Raw genomic sequence first — 21719 nt, forward strand, 5'->3', positions numbered from 1 at the left:
GTATTTCAACAGTAGGTTCAGTCTCAATTCTAATCTGTTTAATGTATTAGGAACAGAAATATAAACCAGTTATTTCCAGTTTCAGTATTGATCACCATAGAGCAAGAACAATATAAGATACCTGGTAGTAACATACCATTTTCTGGTATGAATTTAGAATTCCAAAATCATACTTAAACTCCTTTCGTATTCAAGAAATGGTAGAATTTGCGTCTAAGTGAGGCAAGCTCTTATCCGGAGGACCATTTGAGCAAAGTATCTATTGAAGTGTCGCATATTCGAAGTGTTTAACTTTTTTCGAGAAGTGTGAAGATTATGTATGGGAGTGGTTGAAGTTTGACCTCCCTTATTACAACGAGATACTTTGTATCGGTTGATAATTACTTGTATCTTGGGCAGAAAGTGCTTCTACACAAGCACTATACCTGATATAATGTTAACTAAAGATAACAAAAGAAGAATGTTTTAATATATGTAAGAAACATACATTATTATTGTATAGTTGGTTGCTATGTAGTTGTTGATAAATATATAATTAACATGTTTGATTGCAAGTCAGTTTATGTGAATATACGTTAAAAGAGAATCAACGAATAAATTATCTAATACTTATCATGGACTTGTAATTTCAGTATAAAAGGTGGTAATACTAGTGAATATAATTACGGAAGATATTTTAAGGTGTAAACAATTACTGCCACTAAAGATTTACTTATATTATTAGCCGAACCAGGGTTGACGACTACCTTTGGTGAGTCGTTGTAAAATTTTTGGTTTACCTCACCCGGGATTCTTGTAAATTCATATCCCGAAGTCTAAAGTAAGGGTGAATTTACCTCTGTAAGAAGGTTCATGAATACGAACTCAACTATTCTCAGAAGTGGCAGAGTAATCACAAGAAAAATTATGATCGGTGAGATAGTAGAGAATGAAACTGTTGACAGTGTTAACAACGAGCAAAATATAGCTCCCATTACACCAGAAATGTTAACATTAGAAGACAAAATTTTAATGGCATTACAGCGACAGGAACAAAGCCGAAAAGACGATTTAGAAGCCATGAAGCAAAATTTGGCTCAGATGTCCAACGAATTAAAACAGACGGTTCAGCAGAAATCCGAAGAATCAAGTAGACAATATGAAGAATTAAGTAGACGACTAGAGCAAATAGATCAAAAATCAGAAGAGACGAAACAATCTGTTATCTAGGCGGTGAGAGACATCACATTACAGTTTGATGAAAAGCTAAAAAGATTATCTGAAGATTGCCAGGATAATTATAACCATGTAATCCAAGAAGTCAATTGTGTAAAAAAGGATTTGGAAGTAATAGAATCTTCTGTTCGTCAGCAAAAGATTCAGGTCACAGATAATTCTAACCAAATACGTGCAAATACTCAATTGATATCTACCTTACAAGAGGAAATTAGGACGTTACAGGTTAAGGGCAACGCATGCCACAACAACATGGTTAATGATCGTTTGGAGTTCCCTTGTTCACAAGAGATGACCTCGCAGTCACCCGCAGCAGATCAACGTGGACCTTACGTTATCTCTTCTTCAAGTAATCCATCCGATGAGGACATTATTTTGGAAAGAATTCATCCAAGGAATACAGATGGGCGGAAAAGAGATGGTGGAACCACGCATAACGCAGTAGGTAGAAATTGTCACTCAACACGAACACGAAATGGTGAAAGGAATGTAAAGTTAAGTGTAAAGATGAGCGAAATACGTGCTATGAGTAAGTTTAGTGGTAAATGTAATGAAAATGCTACTTCTTTCCTAGAAAAATTTCAGGATGAGTGCAGTATAATGTGTATAGATAAATCTCAATATATGAAACTAATCCCTCATTTATTACTCCCACCATGTTCTTTATGGTTTAAAGCAGTACGAGATCACGTCAATACATATGAGGAATTCAAAGCAGCGCTGATTGCAAATTACGAAAATGACTTTTTACTTGCAAACAGAGATGCCACGATTAGAAACCAACCTTTTAATCCTCGTTGGCATAAATCTGTTGTTGATTTTGTTGTAAATACGTATAACGAATTAAAAGTCGTAAATCCGTTGCAATCGGAATCTAGAGTGATTGCATCTATTCGAAATCTACTACCGTTTAAATTACAACAGATCCTGTTTTCTACACAGTGCATGAGTTTTAATCACTTATTAATGCTTGTCCAATGTTATGAAACTCAATACCAGACACTGAATCATCAAGCGGGATTAGGTAAAATTAAAAACAATTCAGATCACCTTGTACCTGTTCGGAATCTAAATATCCGTAATGCAGACAATACGGAACATAACCTAAGTCGAGCAAATTTAAACAATCAGAACGATCAAAATAGGCAAAGATATGATGGGAATCTACCTAACCTAATTAACCGTGACAATAATTATGTCAGATCACTTAATCGAAGTAGACTCAAAAACAGTCGAAATACATGGCGAAATTCCAGAAATACAGTAAACTACATGGATAGACGTAATCGTAATCCAAGAGATGGCACTTCATATCAAAATCAAAACAATGACGCAATTCATGTACAAAATAATGCGGAACATAATCACGATTGTGCGGTACAATGTACTTTATTAGAATCATATGCAAGTACGAATTTAAACTGACTGCAGTTGATGTAGTAAGGGTTAAGCCCATATCAGTTATAGATTCTTATGAACATTTATCTTCAAACTTATGTGTTAATGTCAATAATGAAAACAACCCTTATGACTTTTAGATACTTTATCACGTTTGTTTCAACAAATGATAATTTTCAAATGATTTTAATTCTTTCTTGTTAATGTGAAGAATTATAATTCGATTCATAATTGATTAAAAGCAAAGGTTATTTATATTATATTGATTTGTGTTGAAACTTAATTATCAAGGATTATGTTAAGTATAAGGTTCATTCTATTAAGCTAGTTATTCGACGACTGTCTACATGCGCCACCTTATATGTTACTCGAATAAGATTCTTCTGTATTCTGACGCCTCATTGATACGATGTGTACGGTAAAATATCATCTAACGTAGCTGTTATATAATGCGCCCTGGAAAAATCAAACATTGTTAACATCACCGTTTTTAATGATGATTGAAACTGTTGATCATTGTGATTTATGTTTTAAAATGTAATTACCTCTTACGTTTTTGACTTCGCACCCTTCGTTGATTATATTAGTAAGCGACGACGTTTTTATAATAAAAGATAAATATTAAAGAAGAAAAAGACTTATTATAAATGTATTTATATGAAGGAAACTTAATGAAGTTATATACGAGGGGCGATCAAAATGTAAAGGACACGATTAATAGAATACCATTATTATAAATGGACCAGTGGTTCTTAAATATAAAAGCCAAGCTCGCTTATATCTTTTATATTCAGTCCCATCGTCGGGCGACATTTTATACAACGAGATACTTTGTATCGGTTGATAATTACTTGTATCTTGGGCAGAAAGTGCTTCTACACAAGCACTATACCTGATATAATGTTAACTAAAGATAACAAAAGAAGAATGTTTTAATATATGTAAGAAACATACATTATTATTGTATAGTTGGTTGCTATGTAGTTGTTGATAGATATATAATTAACATGTTTGATTGCAAGTCAGTTTATGTGAATATACGTTAAAAGAGAATCAACGAATAAATTATCTAATACTTATCATGGACTTGTAATTTCAGTATAAAAGGTGGTAATACTAGTGAATATAATTACGGAAGATATTTTAAGGTGTAAACAATTACTGCCACTAAAGATTTACTTATATTATTAGCCGAACCAGGGTTGACGACTACCTTTGGTGAGTCGTTGTATTATGAGCAGCGAGGTTAAATTAAAGGGAACCTACTGTTTAACCTGAGACTTGACCCACTACTCAGGATTGTATCCCAGCCAAGTATACTCGGTTGATTGCAGTTTAACGTCCTTTAAGTACCGCGACTATATGAAACGTAAACTTATAGCTTAACGCAGGACCGAAAAAAAAAATGAGCCTCCACCGAGAATTGATTCAGCATTTAGGAATAGATTTCTGGGCATTTGGCAACTATAATCACGTTAGTTCGTCACATATGAGGGATGACATCCCTCAGCGATCATACTATCCGAGGAAAGGGAAGGAAGGAAACGGCCTGTGACCAATATGTTAAGTACCATCGCGGTATTTGCCTGGTATGAATGAGGAAGACCTCACTCAAGATAGCAGGTCAGAAAAAGCCTTTACACTTTGTCAACCAAGCGCCCTCACCGGAAATCGAACTCGAGATCGTTTGCAGCAAAGACAAGAGCGTTAGTGACTAAGCTAGGCGGGGCCACCACCGGAAATTAAACCCGGGTCTCTTACACCGAAGACACATATGTTAACCATATAGCCATAAGGAAGCTCACCGTAGTGATCTTGTCAGAAAACGTTTCCGGTAACATATGCACAAAGAGCACTGAAAGTATTGTATGTGGAAGACGTAGTAATCCTTCTTAAATGTAATGCCATTGCGTTTACTTCGCTGTGTGTATATACAAGTAGTAGTTCATGCAAGGGAGTTAAGCGGTCTAAGAATTTCCGCGGAACATTGTAAATTCTCAGCAAGGTACACCAAGCAGTTCGTACATCACCTGGAACGAATAATTAGACGCTCCCCGGGAAGTTTAAGGAACCTCCAAAAATCGGGAACCTGGGAGCACTTAGGGTTCCACAGCCATACGCTACATGTAGGATGAATATGTGTGTATATGTATATGTATGTGAAGGCTATAAAGGCAGAGAACTGTAACCGAAAGCACCAGCACTAGTAATACTAATGTTACGGATGAGAAGACTATAAATTGCAAACGCAACGACTTCGTTATCATTCCCCTAGGTGGTACTCTGCAAGCAAGTGGCTCTACATACTGTTACGCTTATCTGCTATTTTACCTACAAAAAGCAAAGAAAAAGGACACTAAAAGAAATGGTAGGAAGGCAAGAACGAAGAGATGGATGCTTGAAACGTGAGAAAATTCATTTAGACTATGTGTCGTAAAAGGAGTATACATATTCTCCAATTTCTGTTCTTACACTTCACTGCAAATTTTTAGCTTGTAACATAAGGATGGCTTTCCTCTACATTATTCGCTGTTCTTGGTCATCATTAGTGATGAAAGCGTTGAAATTTTCTAACATTTGACTCGATCAGCTTTTGTGCATTTGTCTGTTCTTCGATAACTTGGTAAAAGCTAACCAATTTTACTGCAACTCAGTAATGTACAGCCTTATTCGAAAAACCTGGACACCCATTCTTTGGAAACGTCCGTATTCTTATCCATGTCCGAAATTAAATTTAACAACTGCGGATTTTCTTTAGATAAATTTGATCTTTATTTAGCACAAAATTGTAGAAATTTCCTACGCATAGTTACCAAAATATGGCTTTCAAAAACATGGATTGCCAAGATTTTTTTGAACAGAACTGTAAATTTGTCTAACTTTTCTAAAGATGCTTATATTGTGAGGATTCATCAATTATACACTTCAATACATTTAATGTAGGGGAAACCGGGGTATTAAAGAACACTTAAGCTTTGATTATAAATAAAATTAACTCTTTTGTTTTAGCAGATACAATTAACATTTCTCGTGTACAGAAGACTTGAAGTTTTTCCTGTTTACTAAAGTGCAGAGACAAGTCAAAAGTAGCATTTTCCAACAAATCATTCAGATGTTTTAAAAATGTGCCTATGTTCGGGATTGCCCCAGTGGTTGGGGTAATCCCGAACATACTGTTTACCTTAAACTTTCCTTTACGAAAGAAGCGAAATACATTAAAATTATACCGTAATTTAGTATTTAAATCTTTAATAAGAATTATAATTACAAACATAACTAATAAGAATAGCAAATAATAAATATAGCAAATTATTCTAATTAATAGAGCTAATAACGCTTATTACTAAGACATGATTTATTTCCCAAACCAATTTCATAACTTATTACTTACTTTTCAATAAAAAAGTATTTAAACATTTTTGATAATTTATTTCACACCATGCGGCAATCCCAAACACTCCGAGGTAATGACAAACATTCTGTCTGGCATTTCCCCATGAGACGCCAGTTTATTCTTATAGTTGAAACTAATTGTTGACTGCATTCAGGCTAGTAAGATTACAAAGAACTAATGCTCAAATATAGAGGAATATATAGCCTTATCTGTAACAATATAGATAAGACAAGAGCCAACTTATCTCGCTCAAATTTTTGAATCAATTTTACAAGTGAATCGACAAAAACAACAAAACGTTTTCTTCCTAACAATGCATTCAACTGACTGTCAGCAAATGTATACTACACTTTTCTAGGTCTTTCCGCTAGCGTGCAGCAGAATCGTTTGTTTTTCTAACAAGTTTCCCTAGGCGTAAACTTGGGTGTTCGGCATTACCTCAATGTTCGCGAATACCCCAGTTTCCCCTAATAATCGTGATCAAATCTTGCGTAGATCTGTATCAATGATTGTGTCAATGTTAAAGGTGAATGACGATTATATATAAATGTCCCTAATACTTAACATGAATATATCAGTAACGGTATTTAGGAATATTCTTCTAAACATTTACTTCTATTTCACTTTAAAATCGACTACAATTTGTTACTCTTTATTGCTAAAACTTGGGTACCTCTCACAGGACAATAAATAAAAACAGGTTAACATGTTCTCACTAGAAAATCATTTTTGCAAGTTCACAGTTAATCGTAGTGCTTCTTTACCAAAGTAATTACTGCCCAACACTCCTGGTAAGGTTAGCTTTTATTTATTATTTTTTTCGTTTTTGATAGAAAATTACTGGAGCGAAGCTCCTCCTTTACTCAAGTTAGGCGTTCGTTTATCCGGATACTCTTCCAAGGTGCCTGGACCATTTTTTAACCAAATTTAACATGATGATTTGAAAGTGCGCTCTGAGTGTCGTAAAGGATAAAATATTCCGATCAGACACATCATTGGGAAATAATCACCATAAACCAAGATGCCCATAGACAACCTTGGAAAAGCATTTGGAGCGCGAATTCTCATTGTTGACAATGGAAAACTGAATTTTCAGCATTAGAAATAGGAGTTTCAGAATTAGAAATAGGATTTTCAACATTAGAAATAGAATTTTCAGCATTAGAAATAGGATTTTTAGCATTAGAAATAGGATTTTCAGCATTAGAAATACAATTTTTAGCATTAGAAAAATGATTTTCAGCATTATAAATAGAATTTTCAGCATTAGAAATAGGATTTTTAGCATTAGAAATAGAATTTTCAGCATTAGAAATAGGATTTTCAGAATTAGAAATACAATTTTCAGCATTAGAAATAGGATTTTGAACATTAGAAGTATAATTTTCAGCATTAGAAATAGGATTTTTAGCATTAGAAATAGAATTTTCAGCATCAGAAATAGATTTTCAGCTTAGAAATAGAATTTTCAGCATGGCGAAGCCCTTTCCATTTAGTCGAATACAATTTTTCAAAGCCGTTATGATTTTGGTTGATAATGTCAAATTCAACTATTTGCATGTCGTGTTTGTTCATAAAAATAATTGATGCACTAAAAAAGAAAATTCTATGAATAATCAATAAAGGTGGATTGCTTCACTCCAAATTTGCAATTAATGCATATCTAGTTTAATAAATGCAATTAATGTAATGGCTATTTCACTAGTAAAAATTGTATTATTCTGCAATTAGATTAAGAAACATCATGATACTCATTTGCCTATTTCTCGATTCTGAACGAGAACTTAATTTCCAAACCCTCTTTTGTAGAGAGCAAAAATAAATGTCAAAGTTAAAAGGATTTTGAACAATATTTATCGAAGTTTATAGTCAAACGACGTCTGTTTAAAATTAATCGGTTTGTGAAAAGAATTAAATAAAAAAAAAAACGAAATAAAAAGGTTTATTGAACTCTCCTTTGGTCAAATCATTTCTTTTTTTTTAAGTTTTAAAACTACCAATCGTTTTATTTTGTATTTAGTGGTTGTTTTCATGTGCAAAAGTTTTCTAATTCTCTCTTATTTTTCGTTTCAGATTAAAAGTTCTTTCTGCTTTTTCTGTGTATTTTTCTATTTTTTTTTTTTTTTTAACCACGAGAGCCAAACAACCTCTCAACATTACATCGTTCCGATTGTAGTTCCATCTGGTGGCTTTGCAAAGAAGAAAAAAAAGAAAACAAGCACCACAGCATATAGACTATCCAAAATGTCACCACAGGTTACAAACAGAAAACCGTTCGTTGTTCCCATTTTTCTTTGTGTGTTCTTTTAACTGAAAATCTATTGCATTAAAATTTTAATTTTTTTTTCTTGACGAAAAATCGATTTTACATTGAAATAAATTCTTATTAATATGTATTTTAGTTGCACACACATAAATATTGTAAAAATAAACGTAATTTATTCACAAATAATATTAGATTTCGTTACCAAGCTCGAAATCTTTCGACAGGAGTATTTGTAATACATTCTTTATAACACTAGCATTATAAGTTGAGTTTGATTACTATTTTGTTGATTGTTTTAACCCCTTCGTTAATTGTTTTATGCTTTTGATGTTCTTTCGTTGTTTTGTTATTTTCTTCGCCGCCTGATCATTTCATCTTCTGCTGTAGCCCATTTGCAAAATGTTGGTGTGATAACTGGTAACATGTCCTCTGGTCTGTACCGTACGATTTCTCCTTGAAGATCTAAAATTAAATCTGAAGACAGGAGATCCAAGAAGTGCACAATTTTTATTTCAACGCATTAGTCTAGCAATTCAGCGAGGTAATGTTGTTAGCATTTTAAGTTCCTTCCCTTCTTCTGAAATGGAAGATTTTTTTTATTTGAAATGAATCAGAAATTATGAACATTTTGGACTAAAAATTTTGTAAACTATTTAAGTTTTGTTAGCTCCATGATATTTGTCATGCTACTTCCAAAGATGAGGAAGATGTACTTCGATGGGTATTTGGACAAAGGTGATATGTCCGTGCTTTAATTTTTGCAGGACACAAACTTCAAGGCATCTCATAAATCAGAGGTTCATTCAAAACTTTGTTTTTGTTAATGGAATATTTGCTGGAGGTTCTTTTGTTTTTATGTAATGTGTTACAAATGCAAAAACACTTCGGACATTATCCATATCAGTCAAAACCTGATTTTCGAAGAAAAATGGACATATCACCTTTGTCCAGATACCCATCAACATATTCGCTCTTTTCAATTACGAATAGCCTAGTTTCTAGATCTTACATTTCAAACAAAAGAATTAGTGTAATGTATCTTCTGTCCATAATTATGTCTGTGACAACCATTTGTTTCTGTGGCAATTAATTTTCAATATTCTTAAGTTTATTATTTTCCATTGATGTTCATTATTCAGATGTTTCACTGTATCATTTTCAATGAAAAATTATGTACCTCCAGAAACTCATTTCTTATATCTATATATATAAAAGAGAACGTACAAATCCTTTGTCCGCTCATCACGCTAATACGGCTGAACCAATTTCTTTTATTTTTGGGGGGTTATTAGGATTTGGACCCTAGATGGTTTTTATCATATCACTTTAATTTTCAATTACCAGTGTCTTGAGATAATTGACCATTCAGGTGTCCATTACGTACAAATCCTTTGTTAGTTCATCATAGGTATAAAAATAAACGTATGTATATGCAACCCGCATGACCGTGTCACTCGGCGGGTTAACATAAATGACAGGCGTTATAATGGTTTTTATCATATCACTTGAAAGCGAAAAAGTAAAAATTATCTAAGTAACAAAGTTTATTGCGTTCGGGGGTGACCGCAGCGATAGGGATGCGCTCGAGTCGAGACATGTCTCGAATCTCGACTCGACTCGACTCGAATTCGAGTCGAGATTCGAGTCGAGACACACTTTGTAAAATTCGAGACGAGTCGAGACAAACGTATTTCTCGACTCGAATTTTCGAGTCGAGACACGAGTCGAGTCGAGACGGCTCTTAAAAATCTCGACTCGACTCGAATGTCTCGAAAATCTTTCTATAATTTTTAATATTATTTTGAAGAAAGTATTCACTCAGAAACAGCCTTGAAACCAATTCCAGCTTTTATTCCTTTAGAAAGGTACAGAACGCATAAAATTAATAGTTAATCTTTAAAGATCAAGATTTAATTTTCAGCTCAATTCAGTTAGTTAGAACTAATAGTTAATGTCGTTGTATTTGGTTGTACTGTAAATATAATGATAATAATAATAATAATTGATTATCTAGTTTGTATAAAACTATTATCCGTAGTCTAAATCTAGTTTGTATAAAACTATTGCGATAGAGTGAACTTCATAAATTCTCTGAATGAGCAGTTGGTAGTCTATAGTAATTTAGCATAGTTATAATTATTGTTTTTTCGTTCCCATGAACGCAATAGGGTTACGTAACTTCTGGATTATTCGCTTGCCCAACTATTCTGAGGCTTTAATATGTTGCAGCATATCACGAGCTACGGATAATATATAATGTAACATTTGTTGTACATCACATATTATGATACGAGACTATTTTACATAGTATATCTTATCTAATATAAATAAAATAAAGAGTTTGTTTGTGTGTTTGTCTGTCTGTCTGTGTGACCTGGGGACCAGACGAGTGGACCGAGAGTTCCCAAAATTTGGTCACGGGTACCTTAGTCCAGGCCCCAGATCAAGACGAAGCGTTTTTTTTAAATTTCGAACCAGGGGGGGGACGTTTACTGGGACCGACCTGGGGACCAGACAAGTTGACCGAGAGTTACCAAATTTTGGTCACGGATACCTTGGTCCAGGTCCCAGTCTAAGGCGAAGCGTTTTTGTCAAAATTGGAACCAGGGGGTCTCAGGGGGGCGTTTAGCGAGACATGTAGTAAAAGTAATCCAAATTGATCGAAATTAGTGTCAGATCCATAGTTTTCACGGTCGCTGAGATCAATGGTGACACTTCCATCAGCGATGACTTGCAAATTCAGTTACTACTGTATGCGGGCCGGGTGTCAGCGGGTGAGGAATACCGAGACATGTATAAATAGCCCATATTGATTGATACTAGTGTCAAATCCTTAGTTTTCGCGGTCACTGAAATGAATGGTGATACTTCCACAGGTGTTGACTTCCAAATACAGCCCCCATGCGAAGAATGGGTATATTAAGCTAGTATTACAATAAATGGACTGCTTGGATGCCAAGAACTAGTACAGATAAGTACCATCCACTTCTATGAATAGGTATTTTTTTAAAGGATTTTTGTAAACACTAAGTTATAAAACAATGAACTACATACAGTCAGAGCCGTAGCTAGATATTTCGGCGCCCGGGGCGAAGTAGAATTCGGCGCCCCTACACTCATCTTACTAATCTTACCAATCATATATATATATATATATATATATATATATATATATATATATATATATATATATATTATATATAAGAAAAGCAGCTTTTGTTGTGATGCTACGCTGAATTTTTATAAATCTTCTTGGAAAGACCATTGCAACAACTAAAAACGATCATTATGTATTCTTTTTCAAATAAGAGCTTGTTTTCAAGAGTCTTATTTTGGATTTTTGTTAAGATTGACAAAACTACGTTTGGTTGTATACAAATTCACTAGGAGAACAGTTCAGGAAAATTACTACTATGTACAACGTTTAATACTATCGATAAGAAATTATATTTCAATACATTAAAAACTATGTGCTTCTAAATTGTTCGAAATGGGTGACAGTATTAATTTCCAATAATAATTGTAAACATTTTAATTTTATTCTGTATGTGACCACATCAATAGCATTTTAATTTCGATCTTTTTACAGTAAAAAATATTTTGTGAAATGTAATGGAAATTCAGAAGGAGCCTTCTTTGTGAATTTCTAAATATTGATCGATGGAGGTGAAGAATATGTTCAATGTTTGTACTTAAAATCCAAAATATACTTTGGCTACTACATATGTCTGAAATTATAGTAATTACTTAATTTCTTAATGAATGAAAGTTCCGAATTTAAGCTACTTATTATTAATTAACATATTAAAATACACTAACACGTACTTATATTAAGAGTGTGCCTACTTATGTTTTGTATGTATGTAGATAGATAAAAACATCACATAACTAGACACGTATGCACAAAATAATATGTTGACAATAAAAAAAGTTGATGAAAAAATGACCCCAATAAGTTCCTTCAAACTGGAAGAATTTCATATGTTAATGGAATTTTAAAATAAATCATTGGTAGTGATTAGTATCTAAAAAAGTTGAACTTCTTTGGGCTAAGTTCTGATCCCTTAAGTCCCTATTCTACAACTGCTTGAAGTTCGAAAATGTTATTGTTCCCCTCGTTTACCTTTATTTTTAATATTATCGCACAAACAGCAGCTTGAATGTGTCTCTTCACTCTTCTCACTTTCATACCTTCATTCTCACCGTCGCACAGTGGGGCCGAACCAGGCAATTCTTAGCAAAAACTCGAAGAATGAAGTAAAAGATTGACTTGATATAATTTGTTATAATGAAGCCTTAATAGTGTACGTAAGATAGTGTGCAGGAAAATAAGTGTTAGCAACTTACAATGAACTCATGGGACGTGTAAATTTGGTTATCCGCTGAAGCCGGAGAGAAGATAGGAAATTGATTTTGAATGCGACTATTTCTACATTGCGTGTAGATATTCAGTGACTGGTAAACATGGCGACACGACCGACATGTATGTATCGTTTTGTATATTTAGAATATTGATGTGATGTGTAGTCAATAATCCTATTAGCAATGATGCTAATATCATTATCATATCCTTATGATAATCCCCTACTTAATATCATACTTGGAAAGTGCTGTGGTACTGAAAACATATAAAGTATGGTCAAACGATAGAATGGCATTTTACTAGAAAATATGGCATAATATGTCTGTGATTTTTTAATATGTCGTAACAGAAACATTGTTCTTACTGTATGCAAAGAGAAAACCTGCATATATTTGCACGTTTGGAAAATATAGCACATGAAAATGTTTGAGGAAAACCGCATTCTGGATGCAATGCTGCTTTTGAATTGAGCTGGGATGAATGTGAGAACAAATGTTAGGTTATTAGACATGCACGCAGTGACAAAGTTGAATATAGGTCGATTCTGGGAATTTTGCCCCCAGACCCATCTTGTTTCCAACATCTAGTCATACTTCTCTGTCATTCACCAACAGAACTAAACTCTAGTCAAGCATATTTGATTAATGGTGGCGACATTTTGAAACGCCAATGCTAAACAATCTATGAACGATATTAAAATGGTGTTGAGCAATTCAGTATTTTGTTTTTGTGATGCATGCACAGAAGTGACATTGGGATCAACTGTAATGAGCCTCCGCTCGCTCCAGCTCAGAGTGTTCCAATCAAGCTATGAAATGAGCTCACATAATGCACGATGCAATATATGAAACAACCTGAACAGGTTACTGATGCTTGTAAATCATAATACGTGTAATGTATCTGATAATATATTCATATCGAGAACTTGTGATGAGATAATTTTTATGTATTGAAGGTCCTTGCATCTTCATTGTCATAACGAATCCTCCACAACTTTGAGATAATTTTGAGAAGCAAGAACTTTCCTTCAATTTTATTACTCTTCAGTTGTAAAATGAATAAGTACACTCTTTCCTTTCATACATAAGAATATAAGCCAATCGTAAATTGCCAAATCAAAGCATATTGCCCACGCGTTTCTTTATGCCAATCATATAATCTGTTATATAATTTAGGCGCGAATATAAGGGATATTTCCTTTTATGTTGTAAAACTCTATGTTTTTGATTAAATAATGTCGAAATAACATTATTGTAGCCACTGCATACGCCGAACTAATTGATTTCAATTTTCCGCTTCATATTGCGAATTCTTATTTTTGCCAAGAATTCAGTGCTTTGGCCCCACTGTGCGTCGTGATTAATCCGATTGGGTAGAAAAACGTTTTGAAGTCAGCAAATTCATCACTGTCAAAACGCCGAACACGACTTTGCTCGTTTCTGATTTTGAAAATGCTCATGCGCACACTATAAGTCATTACTCGGCACCTTGTATACCACATGTCATTAAGAAATCATGTATAATAAATCTTCAAGTAATAAGTAAAAACTTGTTGTGACTTATTTAAACTCTTGCATTGCGAGCGAAGCGAGCAAGAAAATTTTTAAGAAATCTATGTATTTCATTGATAACCTACAGCAATATTTATCTAATAGGGCGCCAATACTTTCTGGGGGCGACTCGTCTTTTACTCATGTTCAACACCACTTTTTCTTTTTCCTTGCTCGTGCGGCGCCCCCTTGCTGTCAGCGCCCGGGGCGGGCGTCCCGCTGGCCCCCCCTTAGCTACGGCTCTGCATACAGTAGTTATGGTTTTGGTTCCAACATAAAAGAAATATGGATTGTTCATGAGATATTGAACTTCAACTTTCACTCCTGGAAAATTTCAATTTTGGAGTTAGGCCACTTGGCATCAAAGCAGTTCACTGTAAGATAAATATATTCCGCACATTAGTAACATAGTTGTTCAGGGGCCTTCGATTTCCATCCTCTCAAATGAAAGCTGAATGATTGCTTGATACATGCTGACTATATAGGAGAAATAGTGTATTAAGTTTTCGAGCTTTGGTGCGTATCCGTATTTACACTCTGATATAACTTTAAGTTCACACTCAAATCGAGCTAATTGTTTAATGCATTTCGAAAGCTTTTGTTTTTATGCAGCTCATTAAGGAAAATCTATTTCATAATCGTAACATTTATGTACTAAGAAACTATGAACGTAAAGTGGACTCGACCTAGCCCGTGGCCGCTGTGACTCAGTGGCACAGCTCTCACCCTTGGTGTGTGAGGACTCTGATTCTGTGTGTGTGTGTGTGTGAACTCCGCGGCTAGTGTATGCGTACAGAGTCGGAAGCGGTATGTATTGTTTATACTACTTACAACGTTACCCCCCACATAAAATATAAATTCACCCTTTCTTCCTTCTCTTTTTCGAATACAATGAACCGACTCTTTTGCTGAAGAACGATGCTAAAAGAAAATTGAAACATCTGTGTCTAAACTTTCTTTGAAGCGCAGTCTTTTGTATTTGTAAGGTTTTGCGAGTGTTTTCGAGATAGCCAAATTTTTACCATGGACTCCTGCTGCGAACTGACCGTGAGTAAACACCCGATCTCGCTGTGCTCAATTTCTCTCGCACACGTGAAATGGGTTTGTTGTTTCCAAAACAAATAGGAAGTTACCTTGTGCTTTTGCATTTCTGCACGCACACAGGTACCATTGTTGTTTTAATGATCAGAAGAAATATCAAAACCATCCGATATATATGATACAAAACAGCTAACAGAGGGAGGCAAAGATAAAAGTAGGCCTATACCAAGTTTTCCGCGTGGTACCATTATGGAGAATAAATATTTGATAAAGTCACGTAGATGCGCTTAAACCTATTCCATCTGTCCTTATAATTTTTCTGGTCTCATCAATTTCTCAGGAGAATACATACAACATATGTCCAAATTCCATATATACTCTTTCTAAACTAATGAGTAAACTCATTAAGAACACCAACTGATATCAATAAACAGGAAAGAAAACAATACTTTATACTTCTATCATTTGGTACACATCTCTATGAAGCACGGCTTGTTTCTTTTTGAAATAGCTCCTTCGTGTCACAGCTGTGGTTAGTTTTGTTTTGTGTTAGGATGAAAGAGAGAAATGCAACATTTGCTTCGAGGTGAAGTTATATATATTATTAAGATGAGCGGTGATAAGCGAGGTTTAACAAAGAGTGCCTCTCGGATGCACAATTTAACGGGTAGTTGCAGTCCGTGTTGAGAATCGAACCAAAGCTATGTAAGACATGTTAATATTGAGCTCTTTTGTGGTAAAAGTGAACTTCAGAAACACACAAAAGACTTGAAACATCAAGCTAATGTAAAGCAATTGAAAAATAACCTACCTATCGCTGCATCTTTTCTGTGGCTAGAAACATGCAGTGTGTAGCAACAGGAATCGTGTTAAGGACTTTTTTTTTCGAACATAACATTCCCTTCCACACCATAAAAGACAATATAATGTTTGTTAAAAGAAAGTGCACATAATATTTTTAAATTTTGTTTGTGATCCTATCATGCATAATTATAAATAATGCCTTTCATACTACGAGAATGAGTTCAACTATACGTCATGGCCCCTCTAAAGCGGGGCCGCGGTGGCTCAGTGGTAGATCGTTCACCTTTGGTGCTTGGGGACCCTGGTTCGATCCCAGCTCGTACCAAGTGAACTTTGTGGTGGACAAACACCGTGTGCGTGGGTTTCCTCGGGGTTCTTCCGTTCCTCTCACTTTCTTCATTCCACGATTTCACTAATTTCTCATCATCACCCCTCTCCTTTAGCCTAACCGGCATAACCGTGGGACGTAAAACTCAAAGATTTCACTTCATTTTTTCCCTCGAAAGCGATATCTTTCAAAATTATTTATTGTTAGATATTGTAAATTTACGGTATCTATTTTAGTGGACGGGAAATTTTGCATCTAATCGGATAATTTCATGGCTTCTAACAGGAATTCGCAGTTACAAAATTTGCATCACTGTCTTTTGAAAGGATGCCTAGAAAAAATACTACTAGAAAATAACTGAAAACACAAAATGGATTTGATAGCCAAATTCACGTCATCTTGGTGCGTCATCATTTTTCTTTAAATATTTGTATTTAGTATTAGATTAGAGTTTAGTGTCCCTTTCAGCATCAAGGCTATATGAGACGTGAACTTACAAATTAACGTGGGTTCAGAACCACAGGAGTTCCCATCGGAAATCGAACCTAGGTCTCCCGCACCAAAGACGCGTACGCTAATCATATGGACAAGGGTGTTCGATATTTAGTAATGTGTACATAAAGTTGTGAAATTGCGCTTGTATAATGGAATGCAATTCCTTCTACTGACATAAACCTTCACAATACTTAGCTGGACAAAGTATCTTTAAAAAAAAAATGTCACTCTTTATGTTTCAGTTCCTGGTTCGACTGAAGGATGGAACAAATTGCAATGAGCGTTTTTGGATCCTACTTTGTGTAGTTGATTCATCATAAACTTGGTATTTGATACGGATATGAACTATTACACTTATTTGGTGTTTATTTCCAAATAATAAGTCCTAATACAATTTCATAAAGTTGTAATTCTTCTTTAGTTTGTATCACTTTACACAATGACAAATCCAAAAGGTGTGTTGTATCGGTGCAGTACCAGTTTTTCACGTTTTTCAAAATGTTCCAAAACCCAAAGAATAATCTTTAATTTCTGATATTTTAGTCGTCACAAATTACAATTTTATAATGTAGTCAATGTTTATAATTACTGGGCAGTTGGGCGTTTAAACTAATGACATCATAATAAAGTCAAAATCCTAATGTTGAGTTGAATTGATTCTGATTTTAACGTCCCGTCCAGCAGCGAGGCTATGTGAGACGTGGACCTACTGATTAACGTGGAATCCGAACCTCATGAACTCCCACCGGGAATCAAGCCCAGGTTTCCCACGCCAAAGGCAAGTATGCTAACCGTTAGCCACGAAGGAGCTCCACCATAATTTTAGTGGGCGATAAGAAATATCTCGCCAGTGCTTTTACAATAAATAAAATTTTATAAGTATTAAAGAATAGTGGTAAGAGATTTTATAATAGCTCTTTTATTTATGAGATATGAGTATTTTGAAAAAAAAAACTAAAGAATAGGTTGGCGGAACCACAAAAGACTCGTAAAATAAACTTTCTTATAAATACATACGCACCTTACTCACCTTTTATAATTGCTATGCTTACGTTCTCCATAAAAACAGAAATTCTCTTTTAGTGATACTTTACACAAGATCATGAAGTGGGTTCAAATTTAATTAAAGGCAAAATACAATACAATAATCCACAAATATTGCCTCAAGTGAGTTTAAAGATTTCTAAACACTAGTGCGAAACCGGGCTCTGCCGTTGCGATCGATTTACAGGTCTTGAAACGAAAGTAAGAAGGGTCTTACGCACACAATAAGTAAAAACAATTAATATGCCGGTAACTTTCCCCCAAATGGGTGTATCTTAAAACTAATCTCACCATTATTTTTCTAATTAAATTCTAGCCCGAAATAATGTATCATATTACGCTATTCCCATTTTGAAAACTTGACCTTAATTCAAAATGGCGGATTTCAAGATGGCTGCCATCAAGGTCATATCTACCATACGACTTCCCCCCAGGACTTATATGTATCCACATGGTTTTTCTTCACTTTTCTTCATTAACGCTCCGTTTACAAAGGGTAGTAAGGGACTTCTGTGGTAATCTCTAATAACCACATCACAACTCTTAAAAGTTATTAAAAAAAAATAGAAAACATGCACCATGGCAAAAATTTGTCATCACAAGTAATGATGCATACATGCCTTCTATCAGCAAAAAAAGTTTCATTGAAATTGGAGCCGGACATTTGAGTGATGTCCCTTGTGGGATGTGATTGAACGTGACGTCAGAACACATCGCCCCCCTTCCCGGAATTTACGGGAATTAGATGACTGAGTGAGCACATGTGGTGCCAGCTCTCTCCAGCGACCTATCAAGGATCATTGCGTGTATGCCAAGACGTGTCGCCGTTTTTATCCATGCCAAAAGTCGACATACTGACAATTAGGTAGGTAGTCATGATGGTCTGGCTGATGTGTGCGTATATTTTAACTCGTACATTTTGTCTCGACTCGAATTTCGAGACGTCTCGACTCGAATTCGAGTCGAGTCGAGACAGAGACTATCGAGTCGAGACACGAGTCGAGACAGAAACATATTTTCGAGTCGAGACACGAGTCGAGACAACATTTTCTCGAGACGAGTCGAGACAGGCTTAAATCTCGACTCGACTCGACTCGAATGCATCCCTACGCAGCGAAGCGGGGCGGGTTAACATAAATGACAGGCGATATAATGTTAACATTTACTGCAATCTTCTATGGTTTTTATCATATCACTTGAAAGCGAAAAAGTAAAAATTATCTAAGTAACAAAGTTTATTGCGTTCCGGGGTGACCGCAGCGAAGCGGGGTGAACGCTGCTAGTAGAGATATACAAGTTAAAGTTTTGTTGCAGTTCCTGGATGCATTTCTTTATTTGGTTACTTTAATTCTGCTACATACTTGTCGCATCTTTGTTAAATGCAAGAATTATATAATAATACAAGTAACGATAACAATAATAAGTATCTATTGATTTAGAAACGAAATTTGAGCTAGTATTCTTGGTAAAATAGTAAATACGAAAAAGCTCGTAAGCCTTGAAAAGGTAATATTTAACCATAATTCTTACGTAATTCGTTCAGTTTGTTGGAATGTGCACCGAAAAGACAATTATGCATTTATATAGGGCATCTGAATCCACAGAATCCTTATATTTCTATTCAATATGAATTTTTTCTCTTATTTCGATGTGAGAAATCACCTCTTAAAGTTTGTCGGTATAGTTCGTTAACACATATATATATACCGGTAATGTTTCAAAACAATATGGATAACGTTTAGGAGGTAATTCCTGACACCAAGATAAAACGAAAAATATAGACCAAGCTGGATGCAGTAATCCGTCATTTCGGAGTTATAGCCTACCAAACCATGAAAAAATTAACTTTAAAGATCTATAGTTCCAATACTATGGAATCTACCGTAGTCGGGTCAGGACTTCACTTAGGAATAGTATATGTACTATCCAAATTTCCACATTTCAGAATCCTGCGGTACTTCCGGTACAACTTTTGTAGAGGAAGTTGGTGAGTACTTCAAATTATATGCCCGTAGCGAAACCCCCTCTATAAAATTAGTTGCGTAAGTACCTCAGGATTCTGAAGCATGGATATTTGGATAGGACACATAATAGTTTCTAAGTGAAGTCTTTATCCGACTACGGTAGGTCCCATAGTATTGGAGCTATGGGTGTTTAAAGTTCATTTTTTCATATTTTCGGCAGCCTATAACTCCGAAAGAAAGCATTTGTGGATCTAGGATGGTCTATACTTTTTGTCTTATCTTGATATCAGGAATCACCTCCCAAAAGTTGTCGGTGTTGCTTTGAAACACCCTGTACAAAATGCATGAAATATAATGAAGTTAATATATTGAATGATTAAATAAGAATAAGATAATTTTAAGAATCATAAAGCGATTCAAAGTAAACCAATGCGGCTACGTATGTGTAAAGATTATTATTATTATTATTATTATTATTATTATTATTATTATTATTATTATTATTATTATTATTATTATTATTATTATTATTATTATTACTAATAAGCACCTTGAAACTCTGACGTCGATGGACAATCTCCTCCCTCCCTTCCCCGGCAAAATCTGAAATGACGTTACTAGTAAGATATCATGACAATAATGGGATGTATATTTAGAAAATGTATTGCAAACATTGTGTGATGTGTGAAGTTCACTGCAACGGGCTGCAGACGTCGTGGCGAGTTGGACCTCTTCTCCTTGATGATGAAGGAAAGGCCAAAGCATGTTGAATGCCAACATATATTAAAGTTAGCAGAGATTGTAGTCAACGCTAATATCCAATCATTATATTATATTTAGAGATACTCCAGTTCCTATAATATTAATAGAACGAACTCTCCAAATACTAAAAAAAAAGAAAAAGGGGGGTAGAGGATACCGGTACTGTCTTATAAGCAACTATATAACACTAACCTGCATAATAATAATATACTTGAATAAGCACAAATAACAAGATTGTAACAAACAAATAATAGTGCATAGTAAATCTTGAAGAAAAATAAATTAATAATAGTTAGAGACATGATTTTGTGGTAAATAAGAATTCGTAATTTCGTTATAAAAATATGCGTAAAGCGGGATAAAATCGGTGAATAAAAATTCAATGTAAAAACGCCATTTTTTTGGCAATTACAATTAGTTACCTTTTATTTCACCTTAATTTTCACTCATCAATCATCATGACATGAGCTTATGCATGACAATATTAAAATCACTAAGCATTCTCATTGAGTTGAGTTGAATTTCAGTTTAGCGTCCCTTTCAGCAGCGAGGCTATGTGAGACGTGGACCTACTGATTAACGTGGAATCCGAACCACATGAGCTCCCGCCGGGAATCGAACAAGGGTAGCATTCTCATTGAAAAAAAAAAGTTAAAAGTTGTAAAGTTCTAGCTAACTGGCCCACCATATGAAGTACAAGGAACAAAATTTTAAAAGTATTATTTGCACCATGAAGAAAATTCTTTTGTGATAATTTCGTGAGATGCAGAAAGCTGAAATGATGTGAGCTGGGTAATGATGAAGATAAAAACCGTAATCGAAACGTTTGATTGGAAATACATTTTGATTTATTCTTTTATTAGGTTTTAACGTCTTTTGTCAGCAACGTGACTATACAGGACGAGACCTACTGTTTAAAGTGGACTTCGAACTACTACTCGGGTTTGTAACCGAGGCTTAAGCTCCCAGCAGAGTTTGAACCTGCAACCAGGCGCTCCGAAACGAGCTCTATGAATGCAAATACATGTCACATGATTTTTACACATTTTCACGCTAAACAAAATCAACGCGTGCAAAGTAAACACGTGTAAGTTT

Source organism: Thermobia domestica, chromosome 4 (assembly GCF_964235325.1).
Source record: "Thermobia domestica chromosome 4, izTheDome1.hap1.1, whole genome shotgun sequence".
In the NCBI taxonomy this organism is placed as follows: Eukaryota; Metazoa; Arthropoda; class Insecta; order Zygentoma; family Lepismatidae; genus Thermobia; species Thermobia domestica.